At 49.0% G+C, this 17,789-nt stretch overlaps 1 long non-coding RNA gene across 1 annotated transcript; it reads left to right on the forward strand.

Moving 5' to 3' along the window:
- The first annotated feature begins 9,057 nt into the window (after positions 1–9,057).
- Positions 9,058–16,119, forward strand: LOC122237089. Its single transcript, XR_006215300.1, has 5 exons — positions 9,058–9,357; positions 13,081–13,211; positions 13,539–13,920; positions 14,401–14,502; positions 16,043–16,119. It is a non-coding gene; the product is annotated as an uncharacterized LOC122237089 (long non-coding RNA).
- The last annotated feature ends 1,670 nt before the right edge of the window (positions 16,120–17,789 follow it).

The following is a 17,789-nucleotide window of genomic DNA, read 5'->3' on the forward strand; positions in this document are numbered from 1 at the left end:
CCCGACTAATATTGGCCTCGTCTGGCAGCTTCTGAGACACGCAGCCTTCAGGCCTCACCCAGAGTTCTGGAATCAAACAGGGTCCTCAGGTAACGGTTCCCACGCGTCGGAGGCTGGGAAGCACCCCCACGCACCTCTCGAACACCTGGGGGGACCCTGTGGCTGCTGACCTTACGCAGGTCTGGTAAACCCCGAAGGGCCCCTGAATTGTCCTTTGGGTCCAACCCGGGGCCTCTCAACCAAGGCCTCACCCTTCCTTTCCGGGCCAGCCCTTCACCCCCCCTGACGCAATCCTCGCCCTCAGGGGGGCACGCCGCTCGATGGGACCAGAGCAAAAGAAATGCTTTTCCGTTTTTTTCCTTCAAAACAGAATTCAGGCAGTTTACAAAAATGTGTGTAAAATAAGAGATCAAAATAAAAACGGGAGACGTTGTGGGCAAAGAAGAAGTAAGGGCAGAAAGCAGCCGTGGAACAGTAGTTAGGCATTCCACGAGGCCAACCTCAGTGAAGGGCACACATTTGGCTTTGAGTCTGCAAGTAGCCAAATCCAAAAAGGGAACGTGATGTGTCACGGGCTCCCGGGGTCCGCAGCTTACGAACAAACCAGGTACTTTTTCATTTTTTTTCATTTTTTTTTTTTTAGTGTTTATTTATTTTTGACAGAGAGAGAGAGAGAGAGAGAGAGAGAGAGACAGAGCATGAGTGGGGGAGGGGCAGAGAGAGAGGGAGACACAGAATCCGAAGCAGGTTCTAGGCTCCGAGCTGTCAGCACAGAGCCCGATGCGGGGCTCGAACCCACAGACCGCGAGATCATGACCTGAGCCGAAGTCGGACGCTTAATCCACTCAGCCACCCAGGCGCCCCACCAGGTGCTTTTTCAGAATGCGTTGTCGGGACTGAGACACGGGAGAATTGTTTACCCCCTGAGATGGCGTCACAGGAGGACAATCTGGTCAAGAGCGGCTTTCATGGTGGTTTTGGCAAAGCCAAATTCTTTTTCCAATGCCCTTCAGCGTGAGGCGTGGGTCCGGGAGTTTACCTCATGCCCAGGAGTGAAACAAAAATCTGGGAGGTCAAAACGGTGGGATCCAGGGCGTTCTCCCCGCAACCCCCCGCACCCGGGTGGACGGAGCACAGACTGGGCTGCAGATCTGCGAATCGCCTTTGGACATCGCGTGCCAGAAGCACAGAGATCGAGTGAGTGTTGGTGATTAAGGGCACAGCTCGAAAATCATCAGGGTGAACGCATCTCGATTTTCCAACTGCGCGTGCTCACGCAATCTTCTCTTCTTGTTAAAATCAGAACTATGTCTTCGGACGTTATAGGAAAAGGCTAAGACAAGCAAGAAACACAGTCCCTTCAAAAGACTGACTCTTCGATTTCTTTAGGGTGTCACCTGACATTTAGACCCTCCCAAGCCGTCCACTGGAATAAGGATAAAGACAAAAGAAAAAATAGGCAAGGTGTGGAAAGAACCTAGCCGTCCTGCCACAGATGAATGATGGGGGGGTAACAGTAAAGTGGAGAACTATTTAACCACAAGAAAGAACGAACCCCTGCCATTTGCCACAGCGAATGGACCTCGAGGGAGTGATGCCTCGAATGGACCAGGCAGAGAGAGACGAGACTGCATGGTATCACTTGCATGTGGGATCTAAATGAAAAGTCGAAGTCCTAGAAACTGGGAGCAGAAAAGTGGCTTCCGGGGACTAGCAGTAGGGGAAACAGGAGAGAGTTTGGTCAAACAGTACACACTTCCAGCTGTATGCTAGGTAAGGTCTGAGCCTTGTCACACACGGAGTCTGGTAAATGACACTGGTATAATTTAAATTTGCTGAGAACCTAGAACTTCAGTGTTCACACACACACACACACACACACACACAGATAACTATGGGAAGTGGTCTACGTGTTAGCTAGACGGGGCCTCCTTTGACAATGTGCACTTACCTCACCTCGCCACGATGCCCACTTGTAATATCTTGCAATGATATCATGTCAATTATATCCCAGTAAAGGTGAAGTTCAAAAAGAAAAAAGGAAAAAGGAGGAATGTTGCCAGATTACCACGACTACTACGAGGCTCGTTTTCCTTACTCCCTTGAATCCCCATGGGGGCCCGAGAGAGTGAGGATTCGGAAGTTTCCTTATTTATTTTGAGAGACAGAGACAGCATGAGAGGGGAAGCGCAGAGAGAGAGAGAGAGAGAGAGAGAGAGAATCCCAAGCAGGCTCCAGGCGGCCAGCCACGGAGCCCAATGCAGGGCTTGAACCCACGGACCGTGAGATCACGACCTGAGCCGGAGCTGAGAGTTGGACGCTCAACCGGCTGAGCCACCCAGGCGCCCCAGAAGCTGAAGCTCAGCGACGCTAAATGACTTTACTATGTCGTGCAGTCAACATCTGGTAGGGCCCGATGCTAATTCAGATTTGCCTGCCTGCAGAGCCCAGAGCAAAAATCTATTCCAGCAAGAGTTTGTTGAATATCCGTGATGTTTACGATACGGTCTCCTATGCTAGAGAGCCGTAGTGTTTTTCAAAGGCTTGGTTGCTATCCTTTCACAGTCTGGAGGGAGAGTCAGGGGTGCAAGCAGCTAAGCCAGTTTCTACCAGGTGCCATGTCATTGGGCCTGGTAGAAGGGCCAAGACGAGCGATCAAGAAACACTTCAAAAGCAAGTATTTGATCACGGCCTTGAAGGATGAGTAAGATTTCACGCATGGAGAAGCTGGGAGGAGTATTATTTTAAACTTGGGGGGGGTTCCTGGGCCTTGTTTGTTTAGAACTAGGTAGGGAACATCCGAGTTCAATTTTTACAAATCAGAGGAAGCCGTGTTGCCAAACCCGAGGGGAAATCTGCATCCCAGTCCTTTGTCTAGAACGCATTCTTGGAGGGGAGAGACTGTCCTGTTTATTCTTGCGTCGGCAATGCCTGGTGGGTCCCCGATCATCTTACATTTATGGAATGCGGTTTTGCAACTGCAACAATGAGTGAAATGTGGCTTCCAATAACCCCCCAAATCACACAGACCTGAACAATGTCTCTCATTGCATCCGCTGCAGATATTGAGAGACCTGTGTGCTTTTCTGCCACGCTAATTGTGGCAACGGGAACATAAGGAGACATTCTTTCTGCTCCTAATGGTCGAGTGCAGCTTGGTGACCTGAGGGTACAGAATTCTGACCCTCAGTGGCACCTCCGGGATGGTAGTGTGTGGGGAAGTCGCCCTGTTGTACTGCGAGTAAGTTCAAATGAGCCTTAGTGGTTTTCTTTTCTTCTTCTTCTTCTCCTTTTTTTTTTTTTTTAAGATCTGTTTGTTATTTTCCTTTCCTTACCAAGTCCTGGCATGCACCGGTTTTGTGGTCTTTTCTTCTGTTCTCTGTCAATTAAAATGCAGCCATTTTCCCCCTCGCACACCGAGCATGCCAGGAACAAGGGTTTTTGTTAATTAAGAGGATGGGTTGGCAAACGGTGGAAATGAGTGCCCCCTCCCCGTAATATGTTATACGATCTAGATGCGGGTGCTGTTCACTAAACTTTGATCCATACTAATTGTGGCATGTGGATCCTGTGTGAGTGGATCAGAGCTTTGCTTGAAGAAAATTGCATCGCTCTGCAGGCAAGGATACTCATGCCTGCGATCGTGCGGGAGGAGAATTGTGCTGGACTTAGAGCCAGAGGCAGCCCCTTCCTCTGTAGGTGCATGCACTGAGAAACAGGGAGGCCCTCGCTGTGCAGATGTGCGGGGAGCTGGCCGGCGATAAAGATAAACTCAAGCTGAATATTTGCAAACACAAGCCCAGCTTCTGTTGGGTGCGAGCATCACCTTGGGACAGAAGCAGCTAAGGTCACAGGTAGAAGCGGACTGTCGGTTGATACAACCTTCAGAGCAAGAGAAGAACGGATCTATTCCCTGCTCTTCCCTTCCCTTCCCTTCCCTTCCCCTCCCCCTTCCTCTCCCTTTTCTTTCCCTTTCCTTTCCTTTCCCTTTCCTTTCCTTTCCTTTCCTTTCCTTTCCTTTCCTTTCCTCTCCTTTCCCCTCTTTCCTTCCCTTTCCTTTCCTTTCCTTTCCTTTCCTTTCCTTTCCTCTCCTTTCCCCTCTTTCCTTCCCTTCCCTTCCCTTCCCTTCCCTTTCCTTTCCTTTCCTTTCCTTTCCTTTCCTTTCCTTCTTTCCTTTCCTTTCCTTTCCTTTCCTTTCCTTTCCTTTCCTTTCCCCTCTTTCCTTCCCTTCCCTTCCCTTCCCTTCCCTTTCCTTTCCTTTCCTTTCCTTTCCTTTCCTTCTTTCCTTTCCTTTCCTTTCCTTTCCTTTCCTTTCCTTTCCTTTCCCCTCTTTCCTTCCCTTCCCTTCCCTTCCCCTCCCCCTTCCTCTCCCTTTTCTTTCCCTTTCCTTTCCTTTCCCTTTCCTTTCCTTTCCTTTCCTTTCCTTTCCTTTCCTTTCCTTTCCTTTCCTTTCCTTTCCTCTCCTTTCCCCTCTTTCCTTCCCTTCCCTTCCCTTCCCTTCCCTTCCCTTCCCTTCCCTTTCCTTCCCTTTCCTTTCCTTTCCTTTCCTTTCCTTTCCTTTCCTTTCCTCCTTTCCTTTCCTTTCCTTTCCTTTCCTTTCCTTTCCTTTCCTTTCCCCTCTTTCCTTCCCTTCCCTTCCCTTCCCTTCCCTTCCCTTCCCTTCCCTTCCCTTCCCCCTCTTTCCTTCCCTTCCCTTCCCTTTCCTCTCTTTCCTTCTCTTCTTTTTCTTCTGCACCCCCCCATCTTCTCCCTCCTCTTCTCTGTCTTGTCTGTCTCTCTGTCTCTCCCTTTGCCTCCCCCCCCACTCCTCTTACAGTCTCGTCCCTCGTGGCTGGTTTTACATCGCATTCAGCAGCAGCCTTTCTCCTGAATCTCGGGGGTGTTTGCTCTGCCTGGATCATGGTCTTCTGGCTTCTCCACTTGCCCACCCAGCAGAGTAGCCCTGTGGCAAACCCACATTTCCGCCAGCGTGTCAGGCGGCTGACGCCACGTAATGACATTCAGGCCCCACAGAAAAGAGCAGCCGACGCGCAGGTGGTCGTCCAGAAGGGCTCCCCGGTGCCCAGCAGGAAGCGGGGCTGAGTTTAATTTGGTGAGGCAAATTTAATCATTTGCCTCTTTGTAAATGGGGACACGGGAAGAAACAAAGATTTTCTTGGGAGAGTTCTAACCAAATGGGTGCTTCTAACAGCACACTCGACTACGTTCTTCTTTCGTGGGATTTGCACAATTGGAAGACTTTCCGGCAGCCTGGAAGTATGGGAGCGTGCGTCATGCCCGGGAGACGCAGAAGCCCCAGAATGTACCTCTGATAGCGTCTCTGCACGGAGCTCTAAGAGCATGATACAGGCTTATTTCAAGGAAAAACCATGAAAGAAATTCAGATGGTTTTGTCCAAGGCCAAAAAGTCCTTGCATTTTTTCCCCCCTTTTACTAATTTGGAGCAACCCTGATTCATTACAAATGAGCGCACGTACAGATTTTCAATTTATGTCTACTTCGTGTTTCGGCAAAACATCTGCAAATTAAATCTACGCCAGAAGACCTGCCTACTGCGAAAACCCTTTAACGCTGGTTATTGTGTGAGGGTAGAAGGTTTGGAACCATCTTTCATAATCACCAGCAAGACTTCTCTGGGGTTTCATGGCAACGTCACTGAGTAAATCATGTTCCCGTGCAGCTCTCCTTCCAACCGCTCTGCGCTTTGGCTGTTTGTCAGCGTTTTGTTGTTCTGTTTCTGGTGAAGAAATAGTTTCTCTTTTACTTTTAAAGAATGTTTCAGTTGTCAGTTAAATTCTCTACAAGTTGGGGCAGGCTGGGCGGCTCAGGTCGTGGAGCGTCAGGCTCCCGATTATGGCTCACGTCGTGATCTCACGGTTCGTGAGTTGGAGTCTGCGTGGACTTCGTGCTGACAGTGCAGAGCCCGCTGGGGATTCTCTCTGCCCCTCCCTGATCGCCGTCTCTCTCTTTCTCTCCAAATAAATAAATGAGCTTAAAAAGTTATTCACGAAAATGCGCTGCAAGCTAACATGAGGCTTTCCGGAAAGAGAAGCATGGTCCCTTGGACCGCTTCTATTGCAATGAACCGATTTTCCTCTTTGGGCGGGTTCAGGGGAGCTAAAATTTACATCCGTAGGTGTATTGGGTAAATTCGATTTGACTTCAGTAATTTCTTTACCTTCCAGATGAGAGGGTGGCCGTCTGTGTCCAGGCTGCAGTGCGTTTATTCTAGTTGGTTCTTGAATCTTAGGAAAAAACAGAGCCAAAGGGAATGAAGTTTATCTTTATCCTAATCACGGACATCCTCATCATTACCGTTAAAATTGAATCTTGCAAACACACGCCAGGCTGTGTGGCAGGTAGGGGCAGGTGATTATGTTCCACGGGCAAAGCCAGGGGTGGGGGGAAGCGTCCCTGGCCGAGTAGAGGGGACAGGAACGTGGCTGGGCGCGTGGGACTCTTCCGCTCTGTGGGCGGGGCTCGCAGGGCATCAGTGACCGGTGTGACAGGAGCTCAGGCAGGAAGACTTGGTTTCCCCCACTGGGTGAGTCACTGCGTCCACAGGAAGTGTAGCCAAGGAGAGGGGCACCTGGAGTCCAGCCAGAGGCAGGGCAGAGCAGGAACCCGCCGTGGCTGCTGGACCCTGCCTTCCTCCGCGTTGGGACGGCTTCTCTTCTTTGTCAGCTTGGTTGGGCTGTGGTGACCGGACGCGGGGGTGAAAACGCATCTGGATGTTACTGAGAAGGCATTTTCTAGATGAGACTAGCCTTTATCATCAGAGGCTGAGTAAAGTAGATCTTCCTCCCTATTGAGGGTGGGCCTCATCCAATCAGTAGAAGGCTCTAAGAGAAAACTCCAGGAAAGTTCCCTGAGGATGAGGGAGTTCTGCCTCCAGACGGCCTTCAGACTGGGAGTGTGGCATCAGTTTTTCCCCGGGAGTCCAGCCTGCTGCCTGCCTGGCGGACTTCAGACGGGCCAGCCTTCACAGCATCCCTAGTCAATTTCTTAAAATATGTCTGTCTCTGTGCCTCTGTCTCTCTGTCTCCCTCTCCACACACACACACACACACACACACACACACACACACACACACACAACAGGACCTTCACATACATCAGCTGTGCCTACAAAAGACTTCCCCTTTGCAAAGATGCTTCCATTGTTTCTTTGCTTTTCGACACCTGCTTAAAGGGACAGATAGGACACGCGGGACATCGTTTACAGAAGCCTTTATGAGATTTCTATGACGCCATTGTTACAATTTCGGGAAGGGAAAAGGACCCAGAACTTTATATTTTTTTTAAATTCTTCCGAGCTTACCAATCAGGGTGTAACAGCTGTATCTCTCAGCCCAGAACCCAGATGTTGCAAGAAATGAACAATTTTCTTGTCGTCTTCCTATAATCCGGTGTCTGCAGAGCTTCCAGACTGCCCTCAGGCAAGGTGGCAGAGCCCCCAGGCAGTTAGGGACACGCTGTCACAGGGAACCCGGGGACGTCTAGTGCTGGACTCACCTGTGCTCCCCCGTTTATCTGTGGAGGCCCCCGCTCTCGGGCAGCCCCGCGGCAACGGGCCCGCGTGGAGCGCATCCCTGGGGCATCACCTTGGCCTCCGGCTCGGTCACCGTCTCCAGCACTGGGTGCGATGTGCCGACTCTTCAGGCCTCTGCGCGTCAGGCTGGCGCGGGAGCATCTTGCCCGCACTGTGCAAAAGCCCCGTCTTCCCAGATCCACTCCACGTGACGGCCTGTCCTGAGTGTGCTGCCTCCTTGGGGTTCCCGCTAGGAATCAGGGACCAGGCCCGCTCTCACCCGCCACTCCTCGTCCACCCTTTCTCTCTTCCTTCCGGGAGCTTGGAGAACCTTCATGACGACGCAGGCGAAGGTCGCGGCCCAGAGACATTTCCTCACACGCTTGGTCTGGACTCGCCTCTGCGTCCTCCTAAGGGTTTAGGGTTTTGGATGTCCCAGCAAGGAGGAGGCTGTCGGACCAGTCCTTCCTCCTGACCCTGCCAGCTTTCTTGCAGGAGGCCGGGAGCCCAAGGCTTTCGTCCCCAGTGGGCGAGAAGTGGAGACGGGAGCAGAAAGGGTAAAATACAGTGACCACGGAAAAACGAAATTCAGTGACTGTCTTAATGCTGATTCCATCACACGGCCCTGAGAAACCCGGATTCCAATGGTGATTGGGAGTCCTCACGTTTTAAGGCAACCTCTTTTTGTTTTTTCTTTTCATTAGATTGTGTGTTCAACTATTCCTATGATGTGATGGTTTTATCCTGTGCTTCTGGGAGCCACATTTTATTTATCTCTCTCTCATTCTCCTTACCTCCCGCCTTTGCCTCTCTGGGCCCAGAACGATGCTTGGTATTACACTGCACACACACGTGATTATTTGTGAAATAAGTGAGTGGATAATTTTACGGGTCCTTAGGGAACAAAAAATTTCAGAAGGCAAAAGACAAAAAAAAAAAACAAAACCCACTCCTCTGTCTTGCCCCCCACCTATGTCTCTGGGTTTGGGCTTCCTGATGGAGACCACAGACTTCGGTTGTTCCGACACGTGACCACGGGCATCTGTGTCACAAAGATGCCGGCAAGCAGATGTGAGGGTGCCTGTCACAAACGCTCGTCCACAGGATTGCGTACAAATCGGACCGCTCCGTCCGGAGTCAGCTCGCCTCGGGCATAGCACACTGTTGAAGATCTGCTGAATAGATCACCTGGGCCGAAAACAGTCCCAGTAATTCCAGACTCCAACTGGATTCCAGCGTCAAGGCACATCTTTCGCGAGCACCCAGCTCATTTAAGCCCGGGAAGTAAGCATCCAAGGAAAGCTGTTGGCTTCGCGGGCCGCCCTGGCCCTCAGCCTCCGCATTCATCGCTGCGTCCAGCGAATGGCACATCAAAATGCCATCAAGTAATGTTGTTGAGTAGGGTTTCCTCCCTGTGCACAATGGAGTATAATGTGACCTAATAGATTGTGTTAATACTTCAGCGGAAATTTACAGTCTCTAGAGAGTGGTCTCCGAGCCCCTTTTACTTTTCTTTTATTTCAAGAAAGGTGGTTGCTGTGGCTGGATGTGAAATATTACTTCTAAGCGTGGAACCAAATGAAAGTTCGATCTTGACGGGGTAGCTGATGATAAAGAAGAAAGAAGATTTTGGTGGCCTTGTGTCCGGATGTGTCTCCAGGGGCCCCGTTACTCCAAGGAAAAGCCAATGGATTTGGTGTGAAGGAAATTGGACTCCAGTCCCGCCCCTGCCCCTGGGAGCCTCTAGAACATTGGACAATCTACTGAACTAATTGTCCATAAGTGTGAAGCAGGGGGTTTGCTCTCTGGTTGCCACAGCTCTATGGGTAAGAAATGCTACATCGTGGGCTTTTTCCTGTTTATTTATTTAATGGCTACTTATCTGGGAATTAAAGAATAAGATTTGGAATATCAACTTTGAAAGGCATCCAGCCTTTAGGATTTTGTGAAAGATACTGGAAAGAGTATGGGTCTTGTCATCAGACAGAGTAGAGCTTGATTTCCAGAACCTTCCTCTGTTAGCAGGATAACCTGACCAAATTTCTTTACCACTCACTCAGTTTCCTAATCTACACAATGGGAATGATGTTACTAATATGACCTTTTGTTTGGGGTAAAGATTAGAGAAAACACGTGTAAATCAGGAAGCAGTCTTCAGCCTGGGGAAGATTTTGTATAATCCTTGGATAATTTTATTATTAGCAGTGAGACCAAATTATGGTGAACGAAGCAGGACCCTGAGGTTTTCAGAGTTCAAGTGTGGTCAAAAGGAAGGAGATTCCTCAGAGTGGCTTTTCCAGGCTTCATTGGGCCCTGAGTGTCTTGGTAGATATATAGCCTGAGAATCATTCATGATGAGGAAGGCAGAATCTATTATTGGCATCTAGTTGCAAAAATATATAGATATTTGAGTGTCTGAGAATATCAACTCCAAACATCCCTTTTTAAATTAATGGACTTTCTTTCTTTCTTTTTTTTTTTTAATGTTTATTTATTTTTGAGAGAGAGAGAGAGAGAGAGAGAGACAGAGCGTGAGTGAGGGAGGGGCAGAGAGAGAGGGAGACACAGAATCCGAAGCAGGCTCCGGGCTCTGAGCCATTAGCACAGAGCTCGATGCAGGGCTCAATCTCATGAGCTGCGAGATCATGGCCTGAGCCGAAGTTGGACGCTCAATCGAATGAGCCATCCAGGTGCCCCTGGACTTTATGTCTTAAAGCAATTCCAAGCTTGTAAGAAACTGAGCAGACAATACAGACTGTTCCCATACGCTGTCCACAAGACATAGTTTCCCCTAGTATCGATATCTTGCATTTGTGTGTACGTTCCTGACCCCCGAGAAAACGATATAGACACATTAGTATAAACCAAAGACCGTAGGTTACATTAGGATTCACTCTTTGTGTTGTACACCTTACGGGTTTTGACAAAAAGTTATGTTTCCATTCTTACAATCTCATACAGAAGTTTCACTGCCCTAGAAATCTTCAGTGACTCACCTCTTCATCATTAGGTATTTACCCAGATGACTTGAATCCTTATGGCCACACAAAAATCCGCATGCCAGTATTTAGAGAAGCTTTATTCATAACTGTCCAGACTTGGAAGCAATTAGATGGTGTTCAGTAGGAGAATGGACAAATAAACTGGGGCTCTCCCTTAGAGTGGAATATCCTGCACTGATGAAAAGCAATGAGCTATGGTCACCTAAAAAAACAAAACAAAACAAAACAAAACATGGCAGAAACTTAAAGGTGGATAACTAAGTGAAAGCCAATCTGAAAAGGCTACATTCTGAGTAGTTTCAACTGGATGACATTCTGGAAAAGGCAGACACCATAAAAGTTCCCTGGTTGCCCGGGCTTACGAGGTAGGGAGGGAGGAACAGGTAGGAACGCAGAGGGTGCGTGGGACGATGGAATGTTTTGTAGACACTGTAATGCTGGCCACATGCCTTCACACATTTGTCCAAACCCCCAGAAGGGACAGCACCCGAAGTGACTTCTTGTGTTAACTGTGAACTTTAACTAATAATAATGCACTAATACTGTGTCACTGATGGTAACAAACATACCATGACAACACGGGCTGTTAATAATAGGAGAAGCTTGTGCAAGAGGTAGAAGGTACGGGAACTTTCTCTATTTTCTGTGGAGGTTTTTTATATACTTAAAACTGCTCTAAACATAAAGCCTACTTTTTAAAAAATTTTTTAATTTTTTTAATTTTTGAACATTTTTTAAACGTTTATTATATATTTTTTAAGAGACAGAGAGAGACAGAGCACGAGCAGAGGAAGGAAGAGAGAGAGGGAGACACAGAATCCGAAGCAGGCTCCAGGCTCTGAGCTGTCAGCACAGAGCCCCACGCCGGGCTCCAACTCAAGAACAATGAGATCATGACCTGAGCCGAAGTTGGACGCTTAACCAAATGAGCCACTCAGGCACCCCGGAAAGCCTACTTTTTAAAAAGCATAAAATATATTTATTTTGAGTAAGAATGAAATCTGGCCTTTTGTAGCAACGTGGATGGAACCACAGAGTGTTATGCTGAGTGAAAGAAGTCAGGCAGAGAAAGACAGATCCTATATGTTTTCACTCTTATGTGGATCCTGAGAAACTTAACAGAACACCATGGGGGAAGGGAAGGGGGAAAAAAAAGTTAGAGAGGGAGGGAGCCAAACCATAAGAGACTCTTAAAAACTGAGAATAAACTGAGGGTTGATGGAGGGTGGGAGGGAAGGGAGGGTGGGGGAGAGGCACTGAGGAGGGCACCTGTGGGGATGAGCCCTGGGTGTCGTATGGAAACCGATTTGACAATGAATTTCTATTAAAAAAAAGAAATAAGTGGGGAAATGAAGATCATAAAAGAAAATAAAAAATAAAAATTCAAACTGAAAAAAAAAAAAAAAGTAAAAAGCATAAAATACCGTAAATGTACTGCTCTGGAAGTTTGCAACAATGTATTGTTAGATGAGAAATCAATGTGCACGCGAGATGAAATTATATAACCTGTAGCTTGTACTTTTAATTATATATACAATTATATTTACACATAATTATAAATATAAATATCTGTAGAAGGATATGCATGAAACTCATAACCTGGCTGATAGGGTACAGAAATAAAAGCCGAGTTTACATTTATTATGTTATTTTGTTCCTCTTGAATTTTGTAACATGAGTGCTTCTTACCTAGTCAAAGGTCATGAAATAAATACACAAAATTAGCTAAGACTATGCCAGAGAGAGAGAGAGAGAGAGACAAAGAAAAAATGGCAACAAATTCGTATAAAATAATAAAATGGAATGGCAATAAGAGAGCAAAACCAAATAATCGTTACCGACTAGACAATTTGGAAAACTGAAATAATAATAATAAAAAAAAACCCCATAACGATGTAAGACATTACACAATGTAAGAAAACAATTACAGGAATAAAATGGTAATTTAAATACAAAGAAAAAGGCAAAATCAAATAGCAAAACAATATATTTTGATATGTATGTGCTATTAAAACCATAGCAGGAGAATTAATCAACTAATTGAAGTAAAATTTGTAAAGGAGGAAATGCCCTATAGAGACCTTAGCGCAAGTATTTATTTATTTATATTTTTTAAATGTTTTCATTTATTGGGGGGGGGGAGGGGCAGAGAGAGAGGGAGACACAGAGTCCGAAGCAGGCTCCGGGCTCCGAGCCATCAGCACAGAACCCGATGTGGGGCTCGAACTCACAAACCTCGAGATCGTGACCTGAGCTGAAGTCTGTCGCTCAGCCGACTGAGCCCCCCAGGTGCCCCTTAGCCCAACTATGGAAATAGTATATTAAAATTTGGATGCAGACATCTACAGAAACTCCTATCAACGCCCTCTCAGAGGCTGTATCCCACTGAGGGATCACTGAGGTCTGACATCTGCACAGGGAACTGTCTCATTTTAGTCCCCAAAAGGAAAAGCTGTCTGTATCGATACCCGCGTAACCATGCATAGATAGGAGCTGGCATTATCTACACCTCGGTACCATTTATGCTGCTTCCCTGCCTCTCCACAGCTTTGGAGCCCGGCCCGCCGTTCTCCTGTTTGTTCTCCACAGGGACAGGAACCACCAACCCCGTCCCCAACTGTGTGGGTCCCCCCAGGTGACTGTATTCGATTCTTCAGGCCTGGGAGAATTTTAACGAGGTACGTGATGTGGCTGAATCCACACCTTGCGAGGGTGAATTCCAGCCTTGTGAGGAGGACAGAAAGAGACGCACGAAAGAGGGGGGTCACCGTGACCTTCTGGGGAGGACCACAGACATAGGAGTGGGATGTACTGATCTGGACAAACTGTGAGTGTGTGTGTGCGTGTGTGTGTGTGTGTGCGTGTGTGTGTGCGTTGGAAAGGAACGAGGGGAAGGGAACGAGGTTCTGAGTGCTGGTCACTGAGAAAATGCCCTGTGACTTACAGAAATGGGGGAAGGGAGGGAATTATGTATTCACATGATTTTTTTTTTTTTTAATCTTCAGAAAGACTTGGCCATACCTCATTGGCCTGAATTTCACATCAGCACAAGAAGTGAGAACTTACCTGGCCCGTCGTATCGTGCCCTCTAAGCTCACCGAGTGCTTTCGATTGTAGAAGAGGGATTCACAGAAAAAGATGGCTTTTCATGTGTGAAAAAGGCGTCTTTTGGTTTTGTGGCAAATAAGCTATATGATATACCTGTGGTTTATAACAAAACCAGGAGTCGTGATTTGTACGAGGGAACGAGAGTAGCTTCAAAGCCATGCTCGCGGTGAGACGCTGCCGGTTGACTCCAAGTGGAAAAGACGCTTCCTGGTGCTGGACGTGTTGCCTTGGAAGGGTTTCCGTTACAGTGGAAAAGCGAGGCCAGATAAAATGCCCAGTGTGAGTCCAAGAAGCGTACTGGCCTGCATGTGTACTTGCTCCATGAAACAGAAGAGGGTGAGGGAGGGTCCTTGTGTATTAGGAACTCTCAGGGGCCCCCGGAGGTTAATTCAGGCTCTCTGAGGCAGGAGGATCTGGGTCGTTTTCCTTCATTTCCTGCACAAGGAGGGATCTGCTTGGCCGCTTTGTCCTCGGCTACAATCCTTTTCCCGAGGTGAGAGGCAGGCTGCTGTCCTGTCTCACACATCAGCTCCTCTGGTGTTGGCACTTAAACCCTACCCCCCAGGATGCGTAGAAGATGTCCCCCTGCTCCAGAAAGACGGGGCCCCCGAGAGTCTGTGCCTGGAGGGGTCAGGTGTGTGCGTCCAGGGGCGCGATATCTCCATTCTCCCCAGATTGCGGCAAATGTAACTACTTACAATCCCAGAAGAGGTTCGAGTTATTTTTATCTGAGCAGGAAATGCTTCCTGATCCTTGTAGCTCTGGGGTGGTTTCTGATGCCTGGGTGAGAAGCATCGCACACAGAAGACGGGGAGTTGGTGACTTTCCCCACAGCACAGACGGATAGCTCAACAGTAAAGCGTAAGTGAGGACCTAACATGTTGCATTGGTTTTATTATTTTTTAAATGTTTAATTATTTTGAGACAGAGAGTGTGAGCGTGGGAGGGGCGGGGAGGGAGGGAGACAAGAGAGTCCCAAGCAGGTCCCACACTGGCAGCATGGAGCCTGACGGGGGGCTCGATCCCACGAACCACGAGATCGTGACCCGAGCCGAAGCCAGGAGTCAGACACAACCCACTGAGCCACCCAGGCACTCCTTAAAAATTTGCCTTTAAAAGGAGAACATATAGGTTCCGCATGAGGGGCTGAGGCGTTTTCCAAAAAACATAATATGCGGTTGGATACATTGATTTCACGATCTTGTCCAGGGTGCTTAGAGGCTTTTGTAGCTTTAATTGTACCGTATTGGATTTTCCTTACCAACACCCACGTTTTTGTCTCCGTTGTTAGAACGTACATGGTTCTGGATTGGAGACGTGGAATCCGGATTCCACCGCTACGCGCCCTTGGACTCATTCGGGGCTTAGATTCCTCAGGGAAACAGGGGCGCACGTGTTGGGCTCACGGAGTTGGCGTCGGGCCAGATGGGCTACTCCAGGTCAGGGCGCCTGAGGTCTGGCTTTGCGGGAAGACCACCCCTTTTCTGAGCACACCTGACAGGTTCCTCGTGAGGACGCAGTGACTGGTTTCATTGGAAACGGACATTAGTTTTGACTTTTGCCTCCAAATGTCCGTGCAAAGTATTTTCAACCTGTTTGCGCAGATGCGATGGTCCCTCTTCTTCGCGTGACCTTTAGCTCCTGACTGTTGTTGAGGGTAAGAGATCTCGGAAGAGGCTCCTTGAATACATGTGGTGTGGGGCTTGGGCATTTCTGAAGCCCGGCACGCAAGCCACGGAAAACACTCATATTTGAAATTCCTGTCGCAACGCGGCGTGGCCTCCGTGCCGGTGAGGGGGTTGTGAGGGAATGATTTCTGGGTTCCTAAATACCACGGGGCTCATCCTCCCACGGAGAGTGGATATAGCCCAGCAGCGCCCAGGCCAGAAATAGCTCCGGGATCCAAATTCCTTCATGATATTTAGAAACAACAGTTGTGGGTAGAAAGGTCCATGGTCATGGCAATATTGCTTAATTGGTGTTTCATTTTTTTTTTTTTTTGCCTTCTAGCATGGTCATTAAAGTACTTTTTTTCTTATTAAGCAAGCAGTGGAATTTAGACATAAAAACATAAAAATGAAAATGAAGAAAGTAAAAATAAGATACAATAATAAAAATTACCCAGAGGCACCCGGGGAGCTCAGTCGGCTAAGCCTCTGATTTCAACTCAGGTCATGATCTCGCAGTTCGTGGGTTCGAGCCCCGCATCGGGCTCTGTGCTGACAGCTCGGAGCCTGGAGCTTGTTTCAGATTCTGTGTCTCCCTCTCTCTCTCTACCCCTCCCCTGCTTGTACTCTGTCTCCCTATCTCAAAAATAAATAAACATTAAAAATAGTGAAAAAAGAATTACCCATGGCCACACTGCTCAGCGATAACCACGGTTCATGTTTTGATTTCATAGGCTTTGGATCTTTTTTTATTTTTTGTATGCATACAAATATGTAAAGACCAGAGAAGTTGAGAACCCACAGCGCATAACAAGAGTAAACTTCATCATATTCCTTGCCTCCAAAGTCCTGTCTGTGTCTGTATAATATTCCAGCCGGCAGGTGTAGGACAACGGGCTTTTCCAATCGTTGTTACACCCAGACTGTTTCTAATTTCTGAGTACGACAAACACTTCTGTGACCGGCGTTCTTGTGGCGACGCGTGTCTGCGGGATATCTGATTATTTCCACGGGACGGTTTCTCCCGGTGGGGGGCGGGGGGAGTTCAAGGAAGGGCGCGTCCAAGGTCAATGTGCAGGTACACGTCGTCGGTCGGTTCCACACAACTCCCACGAGGTACGCGCCCACCGTCGGGTCAGCGTTCGGGACCTCCCGTGCTCTTGAAACTGTTATGATTATTTCAAAACATCTTTACCAATCTTACAGGGAAACAGGGCTGTTCTCTTGGTGCTGTAAGTCTGCCTCGCTTGGATTATCCTCTGCGTGGCAGACGAGTAAATGGATTTCGTGAATTCGAGAGACCCACAGGTAACCTGTAGGACGCTGTTGACTCCAGTCTGTTGTCTGATGTGCTGAGATTTCGCTGCTGAAGTTCTCTGCTGCCCAGGAACAGTGTACGGCTCTAGAAATGGAAAGAAGCGGGCCACGTGGCCGCTGGCTCGCAGGAACTCCGCGTCAGGAGGCGAGGGCGAGGCCGCATGGATGCCGAGAATGGTGTGGGGGCCTGAAATGGGTGTGGGAAGATCTCCCAGCCCGGGACATTCTGGAGAGATGGGCAGTGCCAGCAGGGAAGGGAGGAGAGGGGCGGGAGGCGCTGGGTGGGAAGGGGGGCTCCGGGCCGGGGGACGGGCTGGAGGGGTTCAGGAGTCACAGGTGCACGCGGCCCGAGAGGCCTGGGGACAGGGCAGGGCGCTCGTCACTTGTCCGCAGAAGTGGTGGGGGCTGGATGCAGGCACCTGCAGGCTCACGAGCGGGACGGAGTGGGACAGGACAGCGGGCAGGAGTCATGGGCGGGAAGAGGAAGTTTCCTCTCCCCGGTGTGGAGCTGAGCCGGGGCCCCAGATCTTTGAGCTAGCGGGGCTTCCCCGGTGGCCAGAGACCCAGCATCCTGCAGCCCGCTGCGGAGGGGGCTTTCCCGGGGTGGTGTTGAGATGCCCTCGATCTCCAGCTTTGGCCGGTGGGTGGCGTGAAGGGGAGGAGACGTGCGGGGCTGGGGGCCTGTCCGCAGGGCCTTCTGTCCCTGGAGCAGGAGCAGAGAGGACGGGACGCCGGGCCATGGGTGTGAAGAGGCAGGCCGTAGCCACAAAGTGCTGCACGAGGGGGCCGTCAGCCTGGGACACAAGAAAAGCGATTTCCTGAGACTTCATGGTCCCTCGGGCTCCTTCCCGCAGGCGGCCACTCTGTTCCTTTTCTTTCCTGAGGCACCAGAAATAAGCACTCTCCGGTGCCTGGAGAGCCGTGCTCCTTCCCTGAGCTGTGTTCTTCCCCCCTTGGAAGGGGGTGGCCCATACCCAAGCCCAGATACCCCTGTCTCCTTCCGAGGGGGGACGTTTCTAAGGAGCTGGAAAGAGAAGCTTCATGCCTTGAGGGAGACTTTTTATCCACTTGCTAAAAACAATATGTTAAAATATTCAGTGCATGTGTTGAATGTAACCCAGCCCTCCAGAGCTATGTCTTTCGTGGTGGGGTCACACTGATTTC

This window comes from Panthera tigris, chromosome A3, assembly GCF_018350195.1.
Source record: "Panthera tigris isolate Pti1 chromosome A3, P.tigris_Pti1_mat1.1, whole genome shotgun sequence".
Taxonomy (NCBI): domain Eukaryota; kingdom Metazoa; phylum Chordata; class Mammalia; order Carnivora; family Felidae; genus Panthera; species Panthera tigris.